The 14,334-nt window shown below is 58.6% G+C and overlaps 1 long non-coding RNA gene across 1 annotated transcript; it reads right to left on the bottom strand.

Moving 5' to 3' along the window:
• Positions 1-626: 626 nt before the first annotated feature.
• LOC137848937 (uncharacterized) lies at positions 627-4,852 on the bottom strand. Its single transcript, XR_011091594.1, has 4 exons — positions 4,659-4,852; positions 3,098-3,149; positions 2,912-2,990; positions 627-810 (listed from the first exon to the last, which is right to left on the bottom strand). It is a non-coding gene; the product is annotated as an uncharacterized lncRNA (long non-coding RNA).
• Between the last annotated feature and the right edge of the window lie 9,482 nt (positions 4,853-14,334).

Below are 14,334 nucleotides of genomic sequence, written 5' to 3'. Positions count from 1 at the left end.
CCCCCCTCATTTTGGTTCCCCCCCCGGTGCGCCCCACAAATGGGTCCCCCCGGAAACAAAACCCCGCACACTTGGTTCCCCCCTCATTTTGGTTCCCCCCCCCCGGTGCGCCCCACAAATGGGTCCCCCCGGAAACAAAACCCCGCACACTTGGTTCCCCCCTCATTTTGGTTCCCCCCCCCGGTGCGCCCCACAAATGGGTCCCACCGGAAACAAAACCCGGCACACTTGGTTCCCCCCTCATTTTGGTTCCCCCCCGGTGCGCCCCACAAATGGGTCCCCCCGGAAACATAACCCCGCACACTTGGTACCCCCTTATTTTGGTTCCCCCCCCGGTGCGCCCCACAAATGGGTCCCCCCGGAAACAAAACCCCGCACACTTGGTTCCCCCCTCATTTTGGTTCCCCCCCCCGGTGCGCCCCACAAATGTGTCCCCCAGGAAACAGCACCCCGCACACTTGGTTCCCGCCTCATTTTGGTACCCCCCCCCCGCCCCATCCTTGGGGTCCCCCCTAGCCCCATGGACCCCCCCCCCCTTGGTGCCACCCCCCCATTTTGTCTCCCCCCCCGTCCTACCCGTGCCCCCAGCAGCCGCTCGCACTCTGCCAGCGCCTTCCGCACCCGATGCTGCATCTCGGCCAGGTGGAGGCAAGCGCTGGAGGGGGGGGAATAAATTGGGGGGGGTCAATTTGGGGGGGGTCTGGGGGCATTTTGGGGGTTGGGGGCGCATTTAGGGGGCGGAGGGGACTGGTTCTCACCTGTAGGACTCGGCGTCGAGCCCCCCCGGGGGCAGCTGCAGGGCCAGGATGCCTGGGTGGGTGCGGGGAGGGGCATGTCAGCACCCCCCAGACCGAAACCCCAAAACCGCTGCCGTTGACCCCAAAACCGCCGCCGTTGACCCCAAGGTGGCCGCTGGTGACGCCGGTAGGGCCACCGGGCGCCCCGCAGGCCACAAGTACCCAACCCCAACACCCAAACCCCCTAAACCTAACCCCCTAACCCTAACGGATCTAACCCTAATCCTCTAACCCTAACGCCCAAACCCCCTAACCCCCTAACCCTAACAGATCTAAGCCTAACCCTAACCCTCTAACCCTAACCCCCCCAACCCCCTAACCCCCTAACCCTAACGGATCTAACCCTAATCCTCTAACCCTAACGCCCAAACCCCCTAACCCCCTAACCCTAACAGATCTAAGCCTAACCCTAACCCCCCAACCCTAACCCCCGACTCCCCAACCATAACCCCCTAACCCTAACGGATCTAACCCTAACCCTCTAACCCTAACCCCCCAACCCCCTAACCCCCCAACCCTAACCCCCGACCCCCCAACCGATCTAACCCTAACCCTCTAACCCTAACCCCCCAACCCTAACCCCCGACCCCCCAACCCTAACCCTAACGGATCTAACCCTAACCCCCCAACCCTAACAGATCTAACCCTAACCCTAACCCTCTAACCCTAACCCCCCAACCCTAACCCCCGACCCCCCAACCCTAACCCTAACGGATCTAACCCTAACCCCCTAACCCTAACGGATCTAACCCTAATCCTCTAACCCTAACGCCCAAACCCCCTAACCCCCTAACCCTAACAGATCTAAGCCTAACCCTAACCCTCTAACCCTAACCCCCCCAACCCCCTAACCCCCTAACCCTAACGGATCTAACCCTAATCCTCTAACCCTAACGCCCAAACCCCCTAACCCCCTAACCCTAACAGATCTAAGCCTAACCCTAACCCCCCAACCCTAACCCCCGACTCCCCAACCATAACCCCCTAACCCTAACGGATCTAACCCTAACCCTAACCCTCTAACCCTAACCCCCCAACCCCCTAACCCCCCAACCCTAACCCCCTAACCCTAATGGATCTAACCCTAACCCTCTAACCCTAACCCCCCAACCCCCTAACCCCCCAACCCTAACCCCCTAACCCTATCGGATCTAACCCTAACCCCCCAACCCTAATAGATCTAACCCTAACCCTAATCCTCTAACCCTAACCCCCCAACACCTAACCCCCCAAGTACCCAACCCCAACCCCCAAACCCCCTAACCCTAAGCCCCCAACCCCCTAACCCCCAACCCTAAACCCCCAACCCTAAACCCCGACCCCCCAACCCTAACAGATCTAACCCTAACACTCTAACCCTAACCCCCCAAGTACCCAACCCCAACCCCCAAACCCCCTAATCCCCCAACCCCCTAACCCCCAACCCTAAACCCCCAACCCTAACCCCCAAACCCCAACCCTAACACCATAACCCTAACGGATCTAACCCTAACTCTAACCCTAACCCCATGGAACCCCATTCTCATTTTGGTTCCCCCCCCCCCCTCATTTTGGTTCCCCCCCCGGTGCGCCCCACAAATGGGTCCCCCCGGAAACAAAACCCCGCACACTTGGTTCCCCCCTCATTTTGGTTCCCCCCCCGGTGCGCCCCACAAATGGGTCCCCCCGGAAACAAAACCCCGCACACTTGGTTCCCCCCTCATTTTGGTTCCCCCCGGTGCGCCCCACAAATGGGTCCCCCCGGAAACAAAACCCCGCACACTTGGTTCCCCCCTCATTTTTGTCCCCCCCGGTGCGCCCAACAAATGGGTCCCCCCGGAAACAAAACCCCGCACACTTGGTTCCCCCCTCATTTTGGTTCCCCCCCCCCCGGTGCGCCCCACAAATGGGTCCCCCCGGAAACAAAACCCCGCACACTTGGTTCCCCCCTCATTTTGGTTCCCCCCCCGGTGCGCCCCACAAATGTGTCCCCCCGGAAACAGCACCCCGCACACTTGGTTCCCGCCTCATTTTGGTTCCCCCCCCCCCGCCCCATCCTTGGGGTCCCCCCTAGCCCCATGGACCCCCCCCCCCCTTGGTGCCCCCCCCCCATTTTGTCTCCCCCCCCGTCCTACCCGTGCCCGCAGCAGCCGCTCGCACTCTGCCAGCGCCTTCCGCACCCGATGCTGCATCTCGGCCAGGTGGAGGCAAGCGCTGGGGGGGGGGGGGGGAATAAATTAGGGGGGGTCAATTTGGGGGGGGTCTGGGGGCATTTTGGGGGTTGGGGGCGCATTTAGGGGGCGGAGGGGACTGGTTCTCACCTGTAGGACTCGGCGTCGAGCCCCCCCGGGGGCAGCTGCAGGGCCAGGATGCCTGGGGGGGTGCGGGGAGGGGCATGTCAGCACCCCCCAGACCGAAACCCCAAAACCGCTGCTGTTGACCCCAAAACCGCCGCCGTTGACCCCAAGGTGGCCGCTGGTGACGCCGGTAGGGCCACCGGGCGCCCTGCGGGCCACAAGCACCCAACCCCAACCCCCAAACCCCCTAACCCTAACCCCCCAACCCTAACCCCCGAACCCCAACCATAACCCCCTAACCCTAACGGATCTAACCCTAACCCTAACCCTCTAACCCTAACCCCCCAACCCCCTAACCCCCCAACCCTAACCCCCGACCCCCCAACCGATCTAACCCTAACCCTAACCCCACACCCTAAACCCCCAACCCTAACCCCCTAACCCTAACGGATCTAACCCTAATCCTCTAACCCTAACGCCCAAACCCCCTAACCCCCTAACCCTAACGGATCTAAGCCTAACCCTAACCCTCTAACCCTAACCCCCCCAACCCCCTAACCCCCTAACCCTAACGGATCTAACCCTAATCCTCTAACCCTAACGCCCAAACCCCCTAACCCCCTAACCCTAACAGATCTAAGCCTAACCCTAACCCCCCAACCCTAACCCCGGACTCCCCAACCATAACCCCCTAACCCTAACGGATCTAACCCTAACCCTAACCCTCTAACCCTAACCCCCCAACCCCCTAACCCCCCAACCCTAACCCCCTAACCCTAACGGATCTAACACTAACCCCACAACCCTAATAGATCTAACCCTAACCCTAATCCTCTAACCCTAACCCCCCAACACCTAACCCCCCAAGTACCCAACCCCAACCCCCAAACCTCCTAACCCTAACCCCACAACCCCCTAACCCCCAACCCTAAACCCCCAACCCTAAACCCCGACGCCCCAACCCTAACAGATCTAACCCTAACACTCTAACCCTAACCCCCCAAGTACCCAACCCCAACCCCCAAACCCCCTAATCCCCCAACCCCCTAACCCACAACCCTAAACCCCCAACCCTAACCCCCAAACCCCAACCCTAACCCCCTAACCCTAACGGATCTAACCCTAACCCTAACCCTAACCCCATGGACCCCCATTCTCATTTTGGTTCCCCCCCCAACTCATTTTGGTTCCCCCCCCCGGTGCGCCCCACAAATGGGACCCCCGGAAACAAAACCCCGCACACTTGGTTCCCCCCTCATTTTGGTTCCCCCCCCCGGTGCGCCCCACAAATGTGTTCCCCCGGAAACAGCCACCCGCACACTTGGTTCCCCCCTCATTTTGGTTTTCCCCACCCCGGTGCGCCCCACAAATGGGTCCCCCCGGAAACAAAACCCCGCACACTTGGTTCCCCCCTCATTTTGGTTCCCCCCCCAGTGCGCCCCACAAATGCATCCCCCCGGCACCGCACCCTGCAAACTTGGTTCCCCCCTCATTTTGGTTCCCCCCCACCCTTGGGGTCTCCCCAAGCCCCATGGACACCCCCCCCTTGGTGCCCCCCCCCCATTTTGTCTCCCCCCCGTCCTACCCGTGCCCGCAGCAGCCGCTCGCACTCTGCCAGCGCCTTCCGCACCCGATGCTGCATCTCGGCCAGGTGGAGGCAAGCGCTGGAGGGGGGGGAATAAATTGGGGGGGGTCAATTTGGGGGGGGTCTGGGGGCATTTTGGGGGTTGGGGGCGCATTTAGGGGGCGGAGGGGACTGGTTCTCACCTGTAGGACTCGGCGTCGAGCCCCCCCGGGGGCAGCTGCAGGGCCAGGATGCCTAGGGGGGTGCGGGGGGGGGCATGTCAGCACCAACCAGACCGAAACCCCAAAACCGCTGCTGTTGACCCCAAGGTGGCCGCTGGTGACGCCGGTAGGGCCACCGGGCACCCCTAGGGCCACAAGTACCCAACCCCAACCCCCAAACCCCCTAACCCTAACCCCCCAACCCTAACCCCCAACCATAACCCCCTAACCCTAACGGATCAAACCCTAACCCTAACCCTCTAACCCTAACCCCCCAAACTCCTAAACCCCCAACCCTAACCCCCGAACCCCCAACCGATCTAACCCTAACCCCCCAACCCTAACAACCTAACCCTAACGGATCTAACCCTAACCCCACAACCCTAACAGATCTAACCCTAACCCTAATCCTCTAACCCTAACCCCCCATCCTAACCCCCTAAGTACCCAACCCCAACCCCCAAACCCCCTAACCCTAACCCCCCAAACACCCTAACCCTAACCCCCCAACCCCCTAACCCTAACCCCCCAACCCCCTAACCCCCAAACCTAAACCCCCAACCCTAACCCCCGAACCACAACTCTAACCCCCTAACCCTAACGGATCTAACCCTAACCCCCCAACCCTAACAGATCTAACCCTAACCCTAATCCTCTAACCCTAACCCCCCATCCTAACCCCCCAAGTACCCAACCCCAACCCCCAGACCACCTAACCCTAACCCCCCAAGTACCCAACCCCAACCCACAAACCCCCTAACCCTAACCCCCCAACCCCCTAACCCCCAACCCTAAACCCCCAACCCTAAACCCCCAACCCTAACGGATCTAACCCTAATCCTCTAACCCTAACGCCCAAACCCCCTAAGCCCCTAACCCTAACGGATCTAACCCTAACCCTAACCCTCTAACCCTAACCCCCCCAACCCCCTAACCCCCCAACCCTAACGGATCTAACCCTAACCCTCTAACCCTAACGCCCAAACCCCCTAACCCCCTAACCCTAACGGATCTAAGCCTAACCCGAACCCCCCAACCCTAACCCCCGACTCCCCAACCATAACCGCCTGACCCTAACGGATCTAACCCTAACCCTCTAACCATAACCCCCCAAACCCCCTAACCCCCCAACCCTAACCCCCGACCCCCCAACCCTAACCCCCTAACCCTAACGGATCTAACCCTAACCCCCCAACCCTAACAGATCTAACCCTAACCCTAATCCTCTAACCCTAACCCCCCATCCTAACCCCCAAGTACCCAACCCCAACCCCCAAACCCCCTAACCCTAACCCCCCAAATACCCTAACCCCAAACCCCCAACCCCCTAACCCTAACCCCCCAACCCCCTAACCCCCAACCCTAAACCCCCAACCCTAACCCCCGAACCCCAACCCTAACCCCCTAACCCTCACGGATCTAACCCTAACCCTAACCCAAACCCCATGGACCCCCCCCGGTGAGCCCCACAAATGGGTCCCCCCGGAAACAAAACCCCGCACACTTGGTTCCCCCCTCATTTTGGTTCCCCCCCCCGGTGCGCCCCACAAATGGGTTCCCCGGAAACAAAACCCCGCACACATGGTTCCCCCCTCATTTTGGTTCCCCCCCGGTGCTCCCCACAAATGGGTCCCCCCGGAAACAGTACCCCGCACACTTGGTTCCCCCCTCATTTTGGATCCCCTCGGTGCGCCCCACAAATGAGTCCCCCTGGAAACAGTACCCTGCACACTTGGTTCCCCCCTCATTTTGGTTCCCCCCGGTGCGCCCCACAAATGTGTCCCCCCGGAAACAGTACCCCGCACACTTGGTTCCCCCCTCATTTTGGTTCCCCCCCAGTGCGCCCCGCAAATGTGTCCCCCGTGAAAACACACCCCGCACACTTGGTTCCCCCCCTCATTTTGGTTCCCCCCCTCCCCCACCCCCCCTTGGGGTCCCCCCTAGCGCCATGGACCCCCCCCCCCGGTGCGCCCCGCAAATGCTACTGAGCCGCGCTAAAATGTGTCCGGGCGACGTCGCGCTAAAATGTGTCCGGGTGGCGCCGCGCTTAAATGTGCCCGAGCGGCGTCGCGCTAAAATGTGTCTGGGCCCATAACCCTCTAACCCTAACGGATCTAACCCTAACCCTAACCCTCTAACTCTAACCCCCCAACCCCCTAACCCCCCAACCCTAACCCCCGACCCCCCAACCGATCTAACCCTAACCCTAACCCTATAACCCTAACCCCCCAACCCTAACCCACTAACCCTAACGGATCTAACCCTATCCCTCTAACCCTAACCCTAACCCAACCCCCTAACCCCCCAACCCTAACCCCCGACCCCCCAACCCTAACGGATGTAACCCTAACCCTAACCCCCCAACCCCCTAACCCCCCAACCCTAACCCCCTAACCCTAACGGATCTAACCCTAACCCTCTAACCTTAACCCCCCAACCCCCCAAACCCAACCACCCAACCCTAACCCCGTAACCCTAACCCCCGACACCAAAACCCTAACCCCCTAACCCTAACGGATCTAACCCTAACCCTAACGCTCTAACCCTAACACCCAACCCCCTAACCCACCAACCCTAACCCCCGACCCCACAACCTTAACCCCCGACTCGCCAACCCTAACCCCCTAACCCTAAATCCCAACCCAAAACCCCCCAACCCTAACCCCCGACCCCCCACCCCTAACCCCCTAACCCTAACGGATCTAACACTAACCCTCTAACCCGAACCTCCCAAGCCCCTAACCCCCAACCCAAAATGCTAAACATAACCATAGCCAGCATCGAAGACGACTGAAAAATCAGGCCCCAGGAAATGCGTTGCGAGCCCCTTTGGACCATCCAAAAGTGCCCCCAAAGGAAGGCTTTGGGTACAAGAGAACTCCCCAGGGGAGCCTTTACGCAGCCCCACATGCAACTGGACCCTCCGGGTTCGCTGTTCCTGAGCAAACCTAAACGTAGCCCTAGCCGGCATCGAAGACGACTGAAAAATCAGGCCCCAGGAAATGCGTTGCGAGCCCTTTTTGCCCATCCAAAAGTGCCCCCAAAGGAAGGCTTTGGGTACAAGAGAACTCCCCAGGGGAGCCTTTACGCAGCCCCACATGCAACTGGACCCTCCGGGTTCGCTGTTTCCGAGCATCCCTAAACATATCCCTAGCCGTCATCGTAGATGAGTGAAAAATCAGACCCCAGGAAATGCGTTGCGAGCCCCTTTTCGCCCATCCAAAAGTGCCCCCAAAGGAAGGCTTTGGGTACAAGTGAACTCCCCAGGGAAGCCTTTACGCAGCCCCACATGCAACTGGACCCTCCGGGTTCTCTGTTCCTGAGCAAACCCCAAACATAGCGCTAGCCGGCATGGGAGAAGACTGAAAAATCAGGCCCCAGGAAATGCGTTGCGAGCCCTTTTCGCCCATCCAAAAGTGCCCCCAAAGGAAGGCTTTGGGTACAAGAGAACTCCCCAGGGGAGCCTTTACGCAGCCCCACATGCAACTGGACCCTCCGGGTTCGCTGTTCCTGAGCAAACCTAAACGTAGCCCTAGCCGTCATCGGAGACGACTGAAAAATCAGGCCCCAGGAAATGCGTTGCGAGCCCTTTTCGCCCATCCAAAAGTGCCCCCAAAGGAAGGCTTTGGGTACAAGAGAACTCCCAAGGGGAGCCTTTACGCAGCCCCACATGCAACTGGACCCTCCGGGTTCGCTGTTCCTGAGCAAACCTAAACGTAGCCCTAGCCGTCAACGGAGACGACTGAAAAATCAGGCCCCAGGAAATGCGTTGCGAGCCCCTTTGGACCATCCAAAAGTGCCCCCAAAGGAAGGCTTTGGGTACAAGAGAACTCCCCAGGGGAGCCTTTACGCAGCCCCACATGCAACTGGACCCTCCGGGTTCGCTGTTCCTGAGCAAACCTAAACGTAACCCTAGCCGTCATCGTAGATGAGTGAAAAATCAGGCCCCCGGAAATGCGTTGCGAACCCCTTTGGACCATCCAAAAGTGCCCCCAAAGGAAGGCTTTGGGTACAAGAGAACTCCCCAGGGGAGCCTTTACGCAGCCCCACATGCAACTGGACCCTCCGGGTTTGCTGTTCCTGAGCAAACCTAAACGTAGCCCTAGCCGTCATCGGAGACGACTGAAAAATCAGGCCCCAGGAAATGCGTTGCGAGCCCCTTTGGACCATCCAAAAGTGCCCCCAAAGGAAGGCTTTGGGTACAAGTGAACTCCCCAGGGGAGCCTTTACGCAGCCCCACATGCAACTGGACCCTCCGGGTTCGCTGTTTCCGAGCATCCCTAAACATAGCCCTAGCCGGCATCGAAGACGACTGAAAAATCAGGCCCCAGGAAATGCGTTCCGAGCCCTATTTGCCCATCCAAAAGTGCCCCCAAAGGAAGGCTTTGGGTACAAGAGAACTCCCCAGGGGAGCCTTTACGCAGCCCCACATGCAACTGGACCCTCCGGGTTCGATGATTCCGAGCATCCCTAAACATAACCCTAGTCGGCATCGAAGACGACTGAAAAATCAGGCCTCAGGAAATGCGTTGCGAGCCCTTTTCGCCCATCCAAAAGTGCCCCCAAAGGAAGGCTTTGGGTACAAGAGAACTCCCCAGGGGAGCCTTTACGCAGCCCCACATGCAACTGGACCCTCCGGGTTCGCTGTTCCTGAGCAAACCTAAACGTAACCCTAGCCGTCATCGGAGACGACTGAAAAATCAGGCCCCAGGAAATGCGTTGCGAGCCCTTTTCGCCGATCCAAAAGTGCCCCCAAAGGAAGGCTTTGGGTACAAGAGAACTCCCCAGGGGAGCCTTTACGCAGCCCCACATGCAACTGGACCCTCCGGGTTCGCTGTTCCTGAGCAAACCTAAACGTAGCCCTAGCCGTCATCGGAGACGACTGAAAAATCAGGCCCCAGGAAATGCGTTGCGAGCCCCTTTGGACCATCCAAAAGTGCCCCCAAAGGAAGGCTTTGGGTACAAGAGAACTCCCCAGGGGAGCCTTTACGCAGCCCCACATGCAACTGGACCCTCCGGGTTCGCTGTTTCCGAGCAAACCTAAACGTAGCCCTAGCCGTCAACGGAGACGACTGAAAAATCAGGCCCCAGGAAATGCGTTGCGAGCCCCTTTGGACCATCCAAAAGTGCCCCCAAAGGAAGGCTTTGGGTACAAGTGAACTCCCCAGGGGAGCCTTTACGCAGCCCCACATGCAACTGGACCCTCCGGGTTCGCTGTTTCCGAGCATCCCTAAACATAGCCCTAGCCGGCATGGGAGAAGACTGAAAAATCAGGCCCCAGGAAATGCGTTGCGAGTCCTTTTCGCCCATCCAAAAGTGTCCCCAAAGGAAGGCTTTGGGTACAAGAGAACTCCCCAGGGGAGCCTTTACGCAGCCCCACATGCAACTGGACCCTCCGGGTTCGCTGTTTCCGAGCAAACCTAAACGTAGCCCTAGCCGTCAACGGAGACGACTGAAAAATCAGGCCCCAGGAAATGCGTTGCGAGCCCCTTTGGACCATCCAAAAGTGCCCCCAAAGGAAGGCTTTGGGTACAAGAGAACTCCCCAGGGGAGCCTTTACGCAGCCCCACATGCAACTGGACCCTCCGGGTTCGCTGTTTCCGAGCAAACCTAAACGTAGCCCTAGCCGTCATCGGAGACGACTGAAAAATCAGGCCCCAGGAAATGCGTTGCGAGCCCCTTTGGACCATCCAAAAGTGCCCCCAAAGGAAGGCTTTGGGTACAAGTGAACTCCCCAGGGGAGCCTTTACGCAGCCCCACATGCAACTGGACCCTCCGGGTTCGCTGTTCCTGAGCAAACCTAAACGTAGCCCTAGCCGTCATCGGAGACGACTGAAAAATCAGGCCCCAGGAAATGCGTTGCGAGCCCCTTTGGACCATCCAAAAGTGCCCCCAAAGGAAGGCTTTGGGTACAAGAGAACTCCCCAGGGGAGCCTTTACGCAGCCCCACATGCAACTGGACCCTCCGGGTTCGCTGTTCCTGAGCAAACCTAAACGTAGCCCTAGCCGTCATCGGAGACGACTGAAAAATCAGGCCCCAGGAAATGCGTTCCGAGCCCTTTTTGCCCATCCAAAAGTGCCCCCAAAGGAAGGCTTTGGGTACAAGTGAACTCCCCAGGGGAGCCTTTACGCAGCCCCACATGCAACTGGACCCTCCGGGTTCGCTGTTTCCGAGCATCCCTAAACATAGCCCTAGCCGTCATCGGAGACGACTGAAAAATCAGGCCCCAGGAAATGCGTTGCGAGCCCCTTTTCGCCCATCCAAAAGTGCCCCCAAAGGAAGGCTTTGGGTACAAGAGAACTCCCCAGGGGAGCCTTTACGCAGCCCCACATGCAACTGGACCCTCCGGGTTCGCTGTTTCCGAGCAACCCTAAACATAGCCCTAGGCGGCATGGGAGACGACTGAAAAATCAGGCCCCAGGAAATGCGTTGCGAGCCCTTTTCGCCCATCCAAAAGTGCCCCCAAAGGAAGGCTTTGGGTACAAGAGAACTCCCCAGGGGAGCCTTTACGCAGCCCCACATGCAACTGGACCCTCCGGGTTCGCTGTTCCTGAGCAAACCTAAACGTAGCCCTAGCCGTCATCGGAGACGACTGAAAAATCAGGCCCCAGGAAATGCGTTGCGAGCCCCTTTGGACCATCCAAAAGTGCCCCCAAAGGAAGGCTTTGGGTACAAGAGAACTCCCCAGGGGAGCCTTTACGCAGCCCCACATGCAACTGGACCCTCCGGGTTCGCTGTTTCCGAGCAAACCTAAACGTAGCCCTAGCCGTCATCGGAGACGACTGAAAAATCAGGCCCCAGGAAATGCGTTGCGAGCCCCTTTGGACCATCCAAAAGTGCCCCCAAAGGAAGGCTTTGGGTACAAGAGAACTCCCCAGGGGAGCCTTTACGCAGCCCCACATGCAACTGGACCCTCCGGGTTCGCTGTTTCCGAGCAAACCTAAACGTAGCCCTAGCCGTCATCGGAGACGACTGAAAAATCAGGCCCCAGGAAATGCGTTGCGAGCCCCTTTGGACCATCCAAAAGTGCCCCCAAAGGAAGGCTTTGGGTACAAGAGAACTCCCCAGGGGAGCCTTTACGCAGCCCCACATGCAACTGGACCCTCCGGGTTCGCTGTTCCTGAGCAAACCTAAACGTAGCCCTAGCCGTCATCGGAGACGACTGAAAAGTCAGGCAACAGGAAATGCGTTGCGAGCCCCTTTGGACCATCCAAAAGTGCCCCCAAAGGAAGGCTTTGGGTACAAGAGAACTCCCCAGGGGAGCCTTTACGCAGCCCCACATGCAACTGGACCCTCCGGGTTCGCTGTTCCTGAGCAAACCTAAACGTAGCCCTAGCCGTCATTGGAGACGACTGAAAAATCAGGCCCCAGGAAATGCGTTCCGAGACCTTTTGCCCATCCAAAAGTGCCCCCAGAGGAAGGCTTTGGGTACAAGTGAACTCCCCAGGGGAGCCTTTACGCAGCCCCACATGCAACTGGACCCTCCGGGTTCGCTGTTTCCGAGCATCCCTAAATGTAGCCCTAGCCGTCATCGGAGACGAGTGAAAAATCAGGCCCCAGGAAATGCGTTGCGAGCCCTTTTCGCCCATCCAAAAGTGCCCCCAAAGGAAGGCTTTGGGTACAAGAGAACTCCCCAGGGGAGCCTTTACGCAGCCCCACATGCAACTGGACCCTCCGGGTTCGCTGTTTCCGAGCATCCCTAAACATAGCCCTAGCCGGCATGGGAGAAGACTGAAAAATCAGGCCCCAGGAAATGCGTTGCGAGCCCTTTTCGCCCATCCAAAAGTGCCCCCAAAGGAAGGCTTTGGGTACAAGAGAACTCCCCAGGGGAGCCTTTACGCAGCCCCACATGCAACTGGACCCTCCGGGTTCGCTGTTCCTGAGCAAACCTAAACGTAGCCCTAGCCGTCATCGGAGACGACTGAAAAATCAGGCCCCAGGAAATGCGTTGCGAGCCCCTTTGGACCATCCAGAAGTGCCCCCAAAGGAAGGCTTTGGGTACAAGTGAACTCCCCAGGGGAGCCTTTACGCAGCCCCACATGCAACTGGACCCTCCGGGTTCGCTGTTCCTGAGCAAACCTAAACGTAGCCCTAGCCGTCATCGTAGATGAGTGAAAAATCGGGCCCCCCGAAATGCGTTGCGAACCCCTTTGGACCATCCAAAAGTGCCCCCAAAGGAAGGCTTTGGGTACAAGAGAACTCCCCAGGGGAGCCTTTACGCAGCCCCACATGCAACTGGACCCTCCGGGTTCGCTGTTCCTGAGCAAACCTAAACGTAGCCCTAGCCGTCATCGGAGACGACTGAAAAATCAGGCCCCAGGAAATGCGTTCCGAGCCCTTTTTGCCCATCCAAAAGTGCCCCCAAAGGAAGGCTTTGGGTACAAGTGAACTCCTCAGGGGAGCCTTTACACAGCCCCACATGCAACTGGACCCTCCGGGTTCGCTGTTCCTGAGCAAACCTAAACGTAGCCCTAGCCGTCATCGGAGACGACTGAAAAATCAGGCCCCAGGAAATGCGTTGCGAGCCCCTTTGGACCATCCAAAAGTGCCCCCAAAGGAAGGCTTTGGGTACAAGAGAACTCCCCAGGGGAGCCTTTACGCAGCCCCACATGCAACTGGACCCTCCGGGTTCGATTTTTCCTAGCAACCCTAAAAATAACCATAGCCGGCATGGGAGAAGACTGAAAAACCGGGCCCCAGAAAAAGCGTTGCAAGCCCCTTTGGACCATCTAAAAGTGTCACCAAAGGAAGGCTTTGGGTACAAGAGAACTCCCCAGGGGAGCCTTTACGCAGCCCCACATGCAACTGGACCCTCCGGGTTCGCTGTTCCTGAGCAAACCTAAACGTAGCCCTAGCCGTCATCGGAGACGAGTGAAAAATCAGGCCCCAGGAAATGCGTTGCGAGCCCCTTTGGACCATCCAAAAGTGCCCCCAAAGGAAGGCTTTGGGTACAAGAGAACTCCCCAGGGGAGCCTTTACGCAGCCCCACATGCAACTGGACCCTCGGGGTTCGCTGTTTCCGAGCATCCCTAAACATAGCCCTAGCCGGCATGGGAGAAGACTGAAAAATCAGGCCCCAGGAAATGCGTTGCGAGTCCTTTTCGCCCATCCAAAAGTGTCCCCAAAGGAAGGCTTTGGGTACAAGAGAACTCCCCAGGGGAGCCTTTACGCAGCCCCACATGCAACTGGACCCTCCGGGTTCGCTGTTCCTGAGCAAACCTAAACGTAGCCCTAGCCGTCAACGGAGACGACTGAAAAATCAGGCCCCAGGAAATGCGTTGCGAGCCCCTTTGGACCATCCAAAAGTGCCCCCAAAGGAAGGCTTTGGGTACAAGTGAACTCCCCAGGGGAGCCTTTACGCAGCCCCACATGCAACTGGACCCTCCGGGTTCGCTGTTCCTGAGCAAACCTAAACGTAGCCCTAGCCGTCATCGGAGACGACTGAAAAATCAGGCCCCAGGAAATGCGTTGCGAG

Source organism: Anas acuta, unplaced genomic scaffold (genome assembly GCF_963932015.1).
Source record: "Anas acuta unplaced genomic scaffold, bAnaAcu1.1 SCAFFOLD_305, whole genome shotgun sequence".
Classification (NCBI taxonomy): Eukaryota; Metazoa; Chordata; class Aves; order Anseriformes; family Anatidae; genus Anas; species Anas acuta.
The sequence above is the reverse complement of the archived record's forward strand: the minus strand, read 5'-3'. Positions and strand labels throughout refer to the sequence as shown.